At 42.6% G+C, this 10,312-nt stretch overlaps 1 long non-coding RNA gene across 1 annotated transcript; it reads right to left on the reverse strand.

Moving 5' to 3' along the window:
* Nucleotides 1-927: 927 nt before the first annotated feature.
* Nucleotides 928-9,532, reverse strand: LOC132210150 (uncharacterized). The gene is made up of 3 exons (XR_009446376.1): nt 9,342-9,532; nt 9,149-9,235; nt 928-3,601 (listed from the first exon to the last, which is right to left on the reverse strand). It is a non-coding gene; the product is annotated as an uncharacterized LOC132210150 (long non-coding RNA).
* Nucleotides 9,533-10,312: the final 780 nt, after the last annotated feature.

Below are 10,312 nucleotides of genomic sequence, written 5' to 3' on the forward strand. Positions count from 1 at the left end.
ACCTACAATTTAAATGTCTAGTTCTTTGGAATCATTCAGGGGAAACTTCCACATGTGGCTGAGCACATGATCAGCTGAGAGTGACTCCGTTTTCCCTGTTTCTCCGTTTCTGTCATTTCTGTTCAATGATGCCATATTCCAGAGGGAAGCCTTGGGCATGTCCTCCTTTTCCTTCCAAGAGAAATTTCCCCCATTTCTAGTGCACAGAGCCTTCAGCTGGGGCTGACCCTTCTCCTGTGTTTCTGTTTTCATCCTCTCCTCTTCTCTTCAGCAGAATGATACCCTTGTCCTCACTGTCCACTGCACTAGAATCCACATTCAAATAATCATCTTCCGTCACTTCCACCACTTCCAGCAGGACAATACTGACACGCAGCAGTTTAATGATTCTCAGCTTAGCCCTGCCAGCATTCTATACACTAGGCAGCCAAGAATCAAAGCCAAGGGAGGATACAGAGGAACAGAAAGATTCCAATTCAAGAAAGAAACAGACAGTTAATTAAATGAGAACATGTTGTGGAAATATGGGAAAAAAAATGGATGGGAGTGGGTCTAACCGAATGGGTGAGATCTTAGAGGGTCCCAACCTTAATAATGGCAGCATTAAATAAAAACAATGCCAAAACAACTGAAATGACACGTTACATCACATTCTGACTCTGCCTCACAGAACCGGCCCAGATTCCATAAATGGGACAAGATGTGAACTGAGCATGGAGCATATGTTAGTGTATTGTTCAGTAAAGTGGGCTCTCTGCCCAGCATAGACAGCATTGCAAAACTTTGCCAGTACGTTGCTACTATACTAGCACTAGACAACTACTGAATTTAGGGAACATTGTAGCTCATGCTGTAAGTGACAGTAAATGGGCATCCCATAAATTTATATGAGTACTTATGTTAATGTATATATTTATATCTGTGTCTATAGCTCCATTGCACAAGGGCAAACCAAGCGGGTGTGTGTGTTTGTGTGTGTGTGTGTGTGTGTGTGTGTGTGTGTGTGTGTGTGTGTAGGGGGAATAGGGCGGTTGTACATGTCCAAATTTGAGCCACAACACACATGGAAGAAATCAGTTCATGCATGAAAATCTGACAGTGTTTTGTGAATCAATTTAGACAGACTGAGCGACATTTCATGGATAGATGTGATTTTGTACTTGAGAATATTAAAATAAAATCACTACCAGATCTGAGAGTAATATTGTTCAGTGCACACAGGAATTACACATGGATGGGATTTTTGTGAGTTCAGATACAAGCTGTACAGGATTGACCAAGGCCTACTTAGGCAGGTTTGAATCTGGGAGTGTCAGCAGCAGATTATTCTCATCATATCATAGAATTCCCTACAGTCTGGAAACTGGGCATCTAGATCAAAAAGTCCACATCACCCCTCCAAAGATGATCCCACACTGACACATTCCCTTAATCCTGCATTTCCCCATTTCTAACCCACCCATCTGAAACATCCCCGAATATAGCTGGCAACAAAGCATGGCCAATCCACCTACCTGCACACCTTTGGACTATGGGATGAAACCGGACCACCCAGAAGAACCTCATACAGGCTCAAGGAGAACGTGCAAACTCCACAGGTAGAATTGAACCCAGGTCCCGGGTGCTATGAAGTAGTAGAGCGAACCACTGAGCCATCGTGTCATGAACAGTGTCTGGCATGTTATAACACCAATTAAAAGGGATTCCGGTTCAGATCTCTGAATCCAGAGATGTGGAGACAGGCACCTCAGTGTGTCCAGTGCGATACCGCAAACAATCCGGAAGAAATTGGCGAGACCCCCAGGGATAGTTCTCTTTTCTTTGTAAAGGGCAGGGCACCCTGGACTGGTTTGACCCTGAAAGAGGGGCCCATGCCTTGGAAAGCTTTGTGTTCCCGATGGCATCTGGTGAGCTCTCGCTGGCCCTTGAAAATCTGGGAGAGATGGTGTAAATCTTGCGCCGGACTGAACCCATATGTGCAGCAGGTGTCCAAAATTATTGGCACCAAAAAGACTGTGTTTCATAGCTCAAGGTTTAAATAGCAGATCTGACAAGCCAGTAAAGTAAATTTTGAGACTGTCAGTAGTTAAAATTATGAATGATCAGGGACCAGCTCATGGCCAAAATAATCACTGCCATTGTAATTCAACTGTTTCAACCTGAGATATTGGTTCATGATGGGATGGAGTCAGTGGAATTTGTAACCAGAACAGAAGACAGTAACCTCCATACTCCCAATATTTAAATAACAATTGTAGGAATGCAACGAATCACAGCAGAAATGGTATGGCTCAGTATAGAGACCCACGAGGACACTGCCAGTAGCAAAAGGGAGAGAGTTCATGAACAAGTTCACTGATACAGTTAATACTGTTTTGAAGCGGAATGTCTGGACTCAGAGGCTTAGCAGGAATAACAGCTAAGAGTGTAGAGTAAATGAAAAGAACAACAATACAGTTGAACAAGGCATATAGAAATAAAAATCGAACAGTGAGTCTTACCAGCAACACCAATGACAGCAAGGATAGGGTAATAAAAGCATTGAATAATGTAAAGCGTGCATTGTATCCGCCCTGGTAATGACATCCCATCATAATGTGTAGAAAGAAGCCAAACATATGCAGATAAACTCCTGTCCATTGTTGCAGCATTCCAGTCTATTGTTCTCAGATTCTGATCCATTGCTGGAGTATTTGAGTATAATTTTCTCAGACTCTGACCTCTGCTCCCCTTCTCTCTGGAGCTGCTGATTCCTGTTAGTGTTGTGGGTTATGCTCCCTCTCATACTATGGGATAACACATCGAACGGAGTCCATTTATCATTAAAAGATGGAACCATCCATTTGGATAATTAGAATCCATGGAGACTGAAATTAATCACAATCACTGAACAAACAGATTCAGTTAACACCCTCTTTACATGGTTTTTCATATCACAATAAAAGGGAATATTTATGCAGTCTGGATGATAGGAATGAAATTGCTGAGGAATGGACCATAAATCTTCCCATCTTTTTAAACTTTCTTGCTTGCATATAATAGTAGTACACTGCACAGCATGCCCCACTCTGTTTATAAATGGAGATAGGGATAAAATAACAGACAATGCATAAAATGACTAGTGGGGACATTTCTAGAAGTCATAAAGCAGGATAATAATAGTTATTGCTCATTGACTTTGCATGATGCTTCTCCTATTATTGAACACGCTGTTATCAAATCCGTTCATGGCCTTAAGAAAGTCTATTAAGCCTGCTGCTCAGGAACAGTGAGAAGCAATTCCACCCCATGTGCCTTTTACAGAGGGATAGGAAGAGATCATTCAGTCCACACTCGCCAATTACCACTTGAAGAAGTATAAAGCTGCAATGTTGGCTCATTTTGCAGCAGGTATCATTCAAAACATCGGGAAGTGTTCCTGCAGTTTTATGAGGTCTTACTGAGAGGAAACCTGGAGTCCATTGTGTTGTTTGTTTTTCTGTAACTCAGGCAGGAGGAACATCTGTCAGATCCAGTTTCGTGGCTGTTAATAACCCAGCCATTCATTCTCTCAAGTATGTTACACAGGAACAGGAGGAAGCCATTCAGCTACTCAAATCTACTGCAAAGGAAGAAGAAGAGGCCATTCAGCTTCTCAAGTCTGTCAAATCAGTCAGCTTACTTGCTCAACTACAGAGAGAAAAAAAAACTTCACATTTTGAAAATGTTTTACAGAAACAGGAGAAAGGATTTTGGAGATAGAAGCTGTAAGTAACATGAATAGGCCATTCAGTCCCTCAATTCCAATCAACAAGAGCAGCAGGAGACCACACAGTTGTTCGAAACTGTTACTCAGATTAGGAGGAGGGCATCTATTTTCACAAACTTTGTGCACAGGAATAGGAGGCAGTCAATCAACTGCTTGAGAACAGTACACAGGAAATGTCAGAGGCCAGAGAGCCCCCAGCATTCTGTTTCCCAGGAAAAGGAGGAGGCAACTCAACTTCCTACCAGAATGATGCAATAGGAGAGAAGGAGACTTGGCTTGTTATAAACAGAAATATATCAATACGTTGCAGGAGTGAACCATTAAATCCAGACCCACTATTCAATAAGGCCATGGCTGATCTGATTGTGACTCCTCGTTCTATTTTGCAGAGACTCCCCTCTCTGCAGTGTCTCCTCCATTTATTGGCCATGTCTCAGGGAACAATCTTCCAAAGAACTGCCTGTCTCTTCAGCATGAAGAAAGTGCCCTTTCCATCCTCACTTTTAACCTGATCTGTATATTGTCCCTTACTACAGACCTGTGGAAAAAAATGTACAGTTCTATAAGAAATCGACACTCTTTTTCCTTCAGCATTCCCGCATGCTTCTGGCCCATGGGAATAACAGTATTACAATAGATGCATGGCTGCACACACATCCCTGTGGTGAGATTGTTGCAAGCTCCTGCCTCTAAACTGGTTGCCAAACCTACAGTATGTTTTGGCTCGTCGCTACTGGCAGTTTTCGTAAGCAGCTTCTTAAGCAGGCAAGTATACATGCCTAGTATAAGCCACCAGAGTCAAGCTTTCTTTTTCTTAGGGTGGAAGCGTCAGTTACCAGGGGTTATAGATTTAGAGTGCAAAGGGCCTGTTCCTGTGCTGTAATGTTCTTCTTTATTGTACTTTGTTCTTTATTCTAAGCAAGATAACTAGCTAAATAATAATGTGACAATGCAGATCCAAGGATGGACCTTCACATTCAACCACCCGTTCCACAGTCTTATCCTCCATGTCTGAACATTCAGTATTTAAGTTACGTCCTCTTTCTCCTTTGAAATGATCACCATCAGTTTAGGCTACTTATGCATCAATTTGATGCATATCCTTGCGAGGTCTTGCCATGGTATTTGAACATGTCTCAGTCGGGGTGGGCGTTGCTTGTAGGGCTTGCCACAACTGAGCCCAGTTCCAAATAGCTGCCAGAGATGTTTTAATAGAAGTGTTGATAGTCATGTCCTGGGCAGACAGAACTTCTGTAGTTTATGCAAACTTGATTGTAGCTGCATCAGTTAAAGAATGGTCCTGGAAGTCGTCGCTGGGAAAAGGACACTTCTTGCACTTTTGGATGTAGAATCAGATTGACATGGAAATGTGAGTAAACCCATAACTGGAAACAAAATCAGTACCTTGTCCATATGCCCACTGGATATTACAATCAGAGTAATTGTGTAGCCTAAACACAGACTGCAGTACTGAATACCCCTCACATAAGCACACCCACTGATGGGCATGAGGGAATTTGGTAATGTCGAGCCCCACTACACTAATGTCCTTCCAATGGACTGTGCATTGAAGGTCATGCTTCGAGGTGGCCTGGAGAGAACTGTTTCCTCTGCCCATGTTATACAGCCTTAGCAGAGATAGGTATGCTGGGGTTGTGTGATACTCGGAGGAGGATTGGTGATAGTCATTTGCTCCTGAACAAGTGGTCATCATGCCAAGCAGCGTATGACAAATTTTGTAGATTCAGGGAATATTCTTAGTTGATGGGATGTTGATCCATATGGATAACAGTTCAGAAGTGACTCAAGAAGGGTCAAACCCATTCGGTTAGGCCAACAGTTGCACCCACAGATCTGTATATAAAGCGGATCCCAGGAATGAACAAAGGATTCCCGCATTGTCATTGTCCCATTATTAACAAAATCAATGAGAACATTCAGAGCAGTGGATGTGAGTTTGCTCGCTGAGCTGGAAGGTTAGTTTTCAGACGTTTTGTCACCATTCTAGGTAACATCATCAGTGAGCCTCCAACGAAGCGCTGGTGTTACGTCCCGCTTTCTATTTATCTGGTTAGGTTTCCTTGGGTTGGTGATGTCATTTCCTGCATTGGTGATGTCATTTCCTGTTCTTTTTCCAGGGAATGGTAGATTGGTTCCAAATCAATGTGTTTGTTGATGGAGTTCCGGTTGGAATGCCAGTGCTTCGTCGGAGGCTCACTGATGATGTTACCTAGAATGGTGATGAAACGTCTGAAAACTAACCTTCCAGCTCAGCGAGCAAACTCACACCCAGAACCTCAACCTGAGCTAGAAATCTTTTCAAAACTCACTATTCAGAGCAGTTTTATTTAAATTGTTAAAAGTGAGAGTTTTAGTCAGAATTTCAATCCTTCTTCTTCTAACCTAGTGGCTATTTCTTGGAAATCTACGTTATTTTCCAACAATACCTTCAACTTCTCTTTCAACACTCTGAGTTTTCTTGTAATAGCGAATTATCTGTGGCACTACCAGCAGAGGACCCCGTCCTGAATCGTGCCAGAACCCTCGCCTCTGCCTGGGTGATCCCTGCTTTCTCACCATTTGTATAAGGGGCATGCCTCCAAGGGCAGACTTAATCATTTCCAGAATTAAAGCTTGACCTGATGCATCAGTACAATTGTGTGGTAGTTCTAGACTAAATTTAATTAGTAAATAGGTTGTAGTCACTGAAGCGGTGAGGATAACATATTCATTTGCATCCATGAGGATCATACCATTCGCCCCAACAAGGATAATATGGACCTCAGAGCAGTTGAGGAGAGGACCCATTGCGTCACAATATGGCAGGGACAGTTGTTCCCTGATACAGTTCATTTGGCAGTTCGTATGCCATTAGTAAAGTGAGCACATATCTGGCATTCAATAGTATGGCTAAAAAGTTGGAGGGAGTCGATGCTCCAACAGATCCATATAGATCTGACCCCGGCAAGATGAAACTGGCATGTGTTTTGCTCACACACAAGATTATAATAGGATTTGCATAAGTGTTGTTACCTTTGTACACTGAAGATGAACATGGTATTGCAGTTAAGATCAAGGACGGCTGCAGTTGCCTATTTTCAAAGGAGAGGGGCACCACATATGGCTTTTAGCCTGACTACATGTTAACAGTGGATAACCATCTGCACGGGATACATTAAGAGGATTTCTATCAGCTACATATAAGTTCCTGGCAGCACAACTCACGCCCTTATTTCCCAATCAATTTTTACTAATCCTTTGTATATATCCATAGTCCTTGAGTCATCAACATTACGTCAATGGTTTTGGAGCACTGTGTGCCCCAGTGTCGATTCCTCAAATGTATATTCCTTGGACGGTCATTGTGACAGTAACGAACAGGGTCCTGTGGAAACACAAGGCAAACACACATGGCCGTGGCCTTGCCAACTCTGTTAATTGTTCATTTTCAGTTGTGACGGGTGTCTCCATTTGCCTATCCCAATTTTGACGACCAAAACTCCACAATCACCGTTGACAATCACCTCATAGTGGCCACCCTATTTTGAACTGCGCTGCCCTTTTGGATGCAGTACATGAATGAAGATTCCTTCCCCCAGCCCTTATCATCGGGCGTGCCGAGACATTCCCTCTTGTTCCCAGCCATGAACCTACTGTACCTGATTCATCTGGTATTTCAGCTGTTGGAGATGCATGAAAAGTTGGCACATACCTTCCTAAATCTGTCGTTTTGAGTTGATCATTTCTGGTCCCCCCCACCCAACATTGCAGGAGGCCCATGGTGCGACCAGTAATGAATGGGAAAGGAGTCAGTCCTTTTAGTCTGCGAGTTGTTCCTTGAGAAGCCATTAGAATGGCTGGTAGGGAAATGGTCCATTTAACCCCTTCTTCAATTATTGCCTTGGTGAGAACATTTTTCAGTCTTCTATTCATCTTCTCTACCATCCCCAAGTTCTGAGGGTGGTAGGGGATATGATACCTTTGAGTTATTCCCAATACTTTAGGCACTTCCTTCAGGGTCTTGCCAGTGAAATGGGCTGATTGGATTGAATCTATTTGCAGGGGAACCGGCCACCAAGGTATTATTTCTACTGTCAGTATTTTTGCCACTGAGGTTGCAGTAGTCTTTTATGGGGAAATCTTCTACCCATCTGGTAAACTGGTCAAAATATCCAGAAAACATTTTTTTTTATTCTGACTTTGTGTAAGTGGCCTTATGAAATCCATTTGAATGTGTTTCCATGGCCTCTGCGGATGGGGCTGATTGTTCATTTTAATTTTAATTCCCTGTCCTGGTTCTGTCTGTGCACATAAAGTACATCTTTGACAAAACTTGGCTTTGTCTCTTCACATTCCTTTCCACCAGCAGCAATTAGATATCACCTCTATCGTTTTATTTCTACCTATGTGTGCTAATCCAGGTAAACATTGTATAATGTCTGCTGGCAGAATGTGGGCGCTACCACTTTGCCTCCTTTTCTCCAAATAGTGCCTGATCCTAATGTTGCCCTGTCTTTTATTCATTCCACCTTTTTTCTTCTGAACTGGCCATTGCTTGTAAATTTAAAATTTTCCATTCATTATCTCTGGCTTCATGCTGTCTTGCAGCTGCTAACATTATATCTTCTTGTTCTAACACTGCTTTTGATGTGCTATCTGTATAGCTATTCCCTCTCTGCCCTGGTGATAATATTTTCCTATGTGCTTTTATTTTTAATTATTGCTGTTTCTTTCAGTACAGTAGATGATGCCACGAGGTCCTTGACACCAGGTCTCCAGCACAGAAGAAGACCAGTCAACCCATCAGGTCTGCACCAGTTAAACTCACGCTTCTGGCTGTCCCTGTTCCAGCACTTGGCTTATGGCCTCACCAAGTTTAGCAATGCAAGTGTACATCGAAATGTATCTTAACATGGTTGAAGTTTTCTGCTTGTTTCACTCTGACAGGCAAGGAGTTACATCTTCCCACCATTGGCGGTCTGGGTGAAATACTTATTCCCCACCTTCTGCGATTTCTCTCCAAAACACGAAGACAGAGAATAAAATCCCTTCTTATTTGCTTTCGACTCGCATTCATTGTCGGCAAGATGTCAAGCTGCGCAGAGATACCACAATGCATTTCAAGCTCATCACCTTTACCACTCGCCTACAATTGCAGAAGTACAGCAGCTACTCGCCTTTCTCCCTATGGAGCTGAGGGAGCGTGAATCATTACAAGGTTTGTTTGAATCCAACCACTTCTCAGATTTCTAAACAGTTAAATTCAGTACCAGGCAGGTCTGTTTGTTTCATTCTGATAGATGGGATAAACATTCATTGAAAAACAAAAACATAAATTTCAGGGAAAGCTCAGCAGATCTGGCAGAGAATCAGAATTAACATTTCAGAACTCTGTTTTACCTCACAGGTACTTCCATTCCTGTTGAGTTTCTCCAGCAGTTTTTGTTTCTTTTTGAGATTCCCCAAATCTGCAGCTCTTTACGTGAGCTATGAAAGCAACATAGAAACATTTTTGTGGTTACTCACTGGATAAGGTTTTCATTTGGGAAACACTTCCCAAACCGCATTAAAAACACAAATCTGCGTAACGTACAAAAGTGGTGAAGTGAAAACAGCAATCACTCTTGCCTGGGTACCCTTGAACGTTCGCCCTGTTGTTTAACAATTGAACACACTGACTGATTGTGTCTCAGAGGTCAGCTAGCAGGAGCTTGCACGATCTCTAAAAGTAGGCTGTTAGTGAATGCAAGCTTCAAACTGCCTCTCTTGGAATGGAAAATCCTCTATCAGGTTTACGTTTCCAAAAGAATGCCTGGGACGTTCGTTGTGCAGACGTGGGAATTTTGCCAGGCTTCTTTGGGAATATTACAAGCACAGTTGATAAAGGCAAGTGGTAGATGACGTGAATTTGAATTTTTAGCAGCTCCTCAACAACGAGCCACATAAAATATCGATGACAAGGTAAGAGTTTATGCTGTTAGGTTTAAATGAGCAGAAAATATAGAATCGGGATTAATGTGTATTTTTCAAGGTGGAAAGATGTGATTTCTGGAGTTCCAGAATGGTCAGTCATGGGGCTGCAATTATTTATCTCTGTATTAATTATTTGTCGGAAATGTACAACAAGCACAATGCTGGAGGGCACGCCTGGAGCAGCACCAGAAATACAACAGAAATTGTTGCCAAATAGCTGACTGAAATGAGTGGAGAGAATCTATGGAATTCAGGGCCATGGAGGATGTCAATGTTCAGACTGTACAAAACTGAGATGAATAGTTTTATGAGACCATAAGAGCATAAAACAGATAAGTGGAAGTAAGGCCATTGGGCCCATCGAGTCCACTCCGCCATTTAAGCTTGGCTGATGGGCATTTCGACTCCACTTCCCTGCACTCTCCCTGTAGCCTTTGCTTCCTTGTGAGATCAAGAATTTATCAATCTCCGCCTTGAAGACATTTAACGTCCCGGCCTCCACTGCGTTGTACAGATTTCTATAGATTAAAAACATTTAGAACTCCTGGGAAAGAGGAATAAAATGTCAGTGAAGTAGGAGTTCTTACATGA

This window comes from Stegostoma tigrinum, chromosome 11 (genome assembly GCF_030684315.1).
Source record: "Stegostoma tigrinum isolate sSteTig4 chromosome 11, sSteTig4.hap1, whole genome shotgun sequence".
Lineage (NCBI taxonomy): Eukaryota > Metazoa > Chordata > Chondrichthyes > Orectolobiformes > Stegostomatidae > Stegostoma > Stegostoma tigrinum.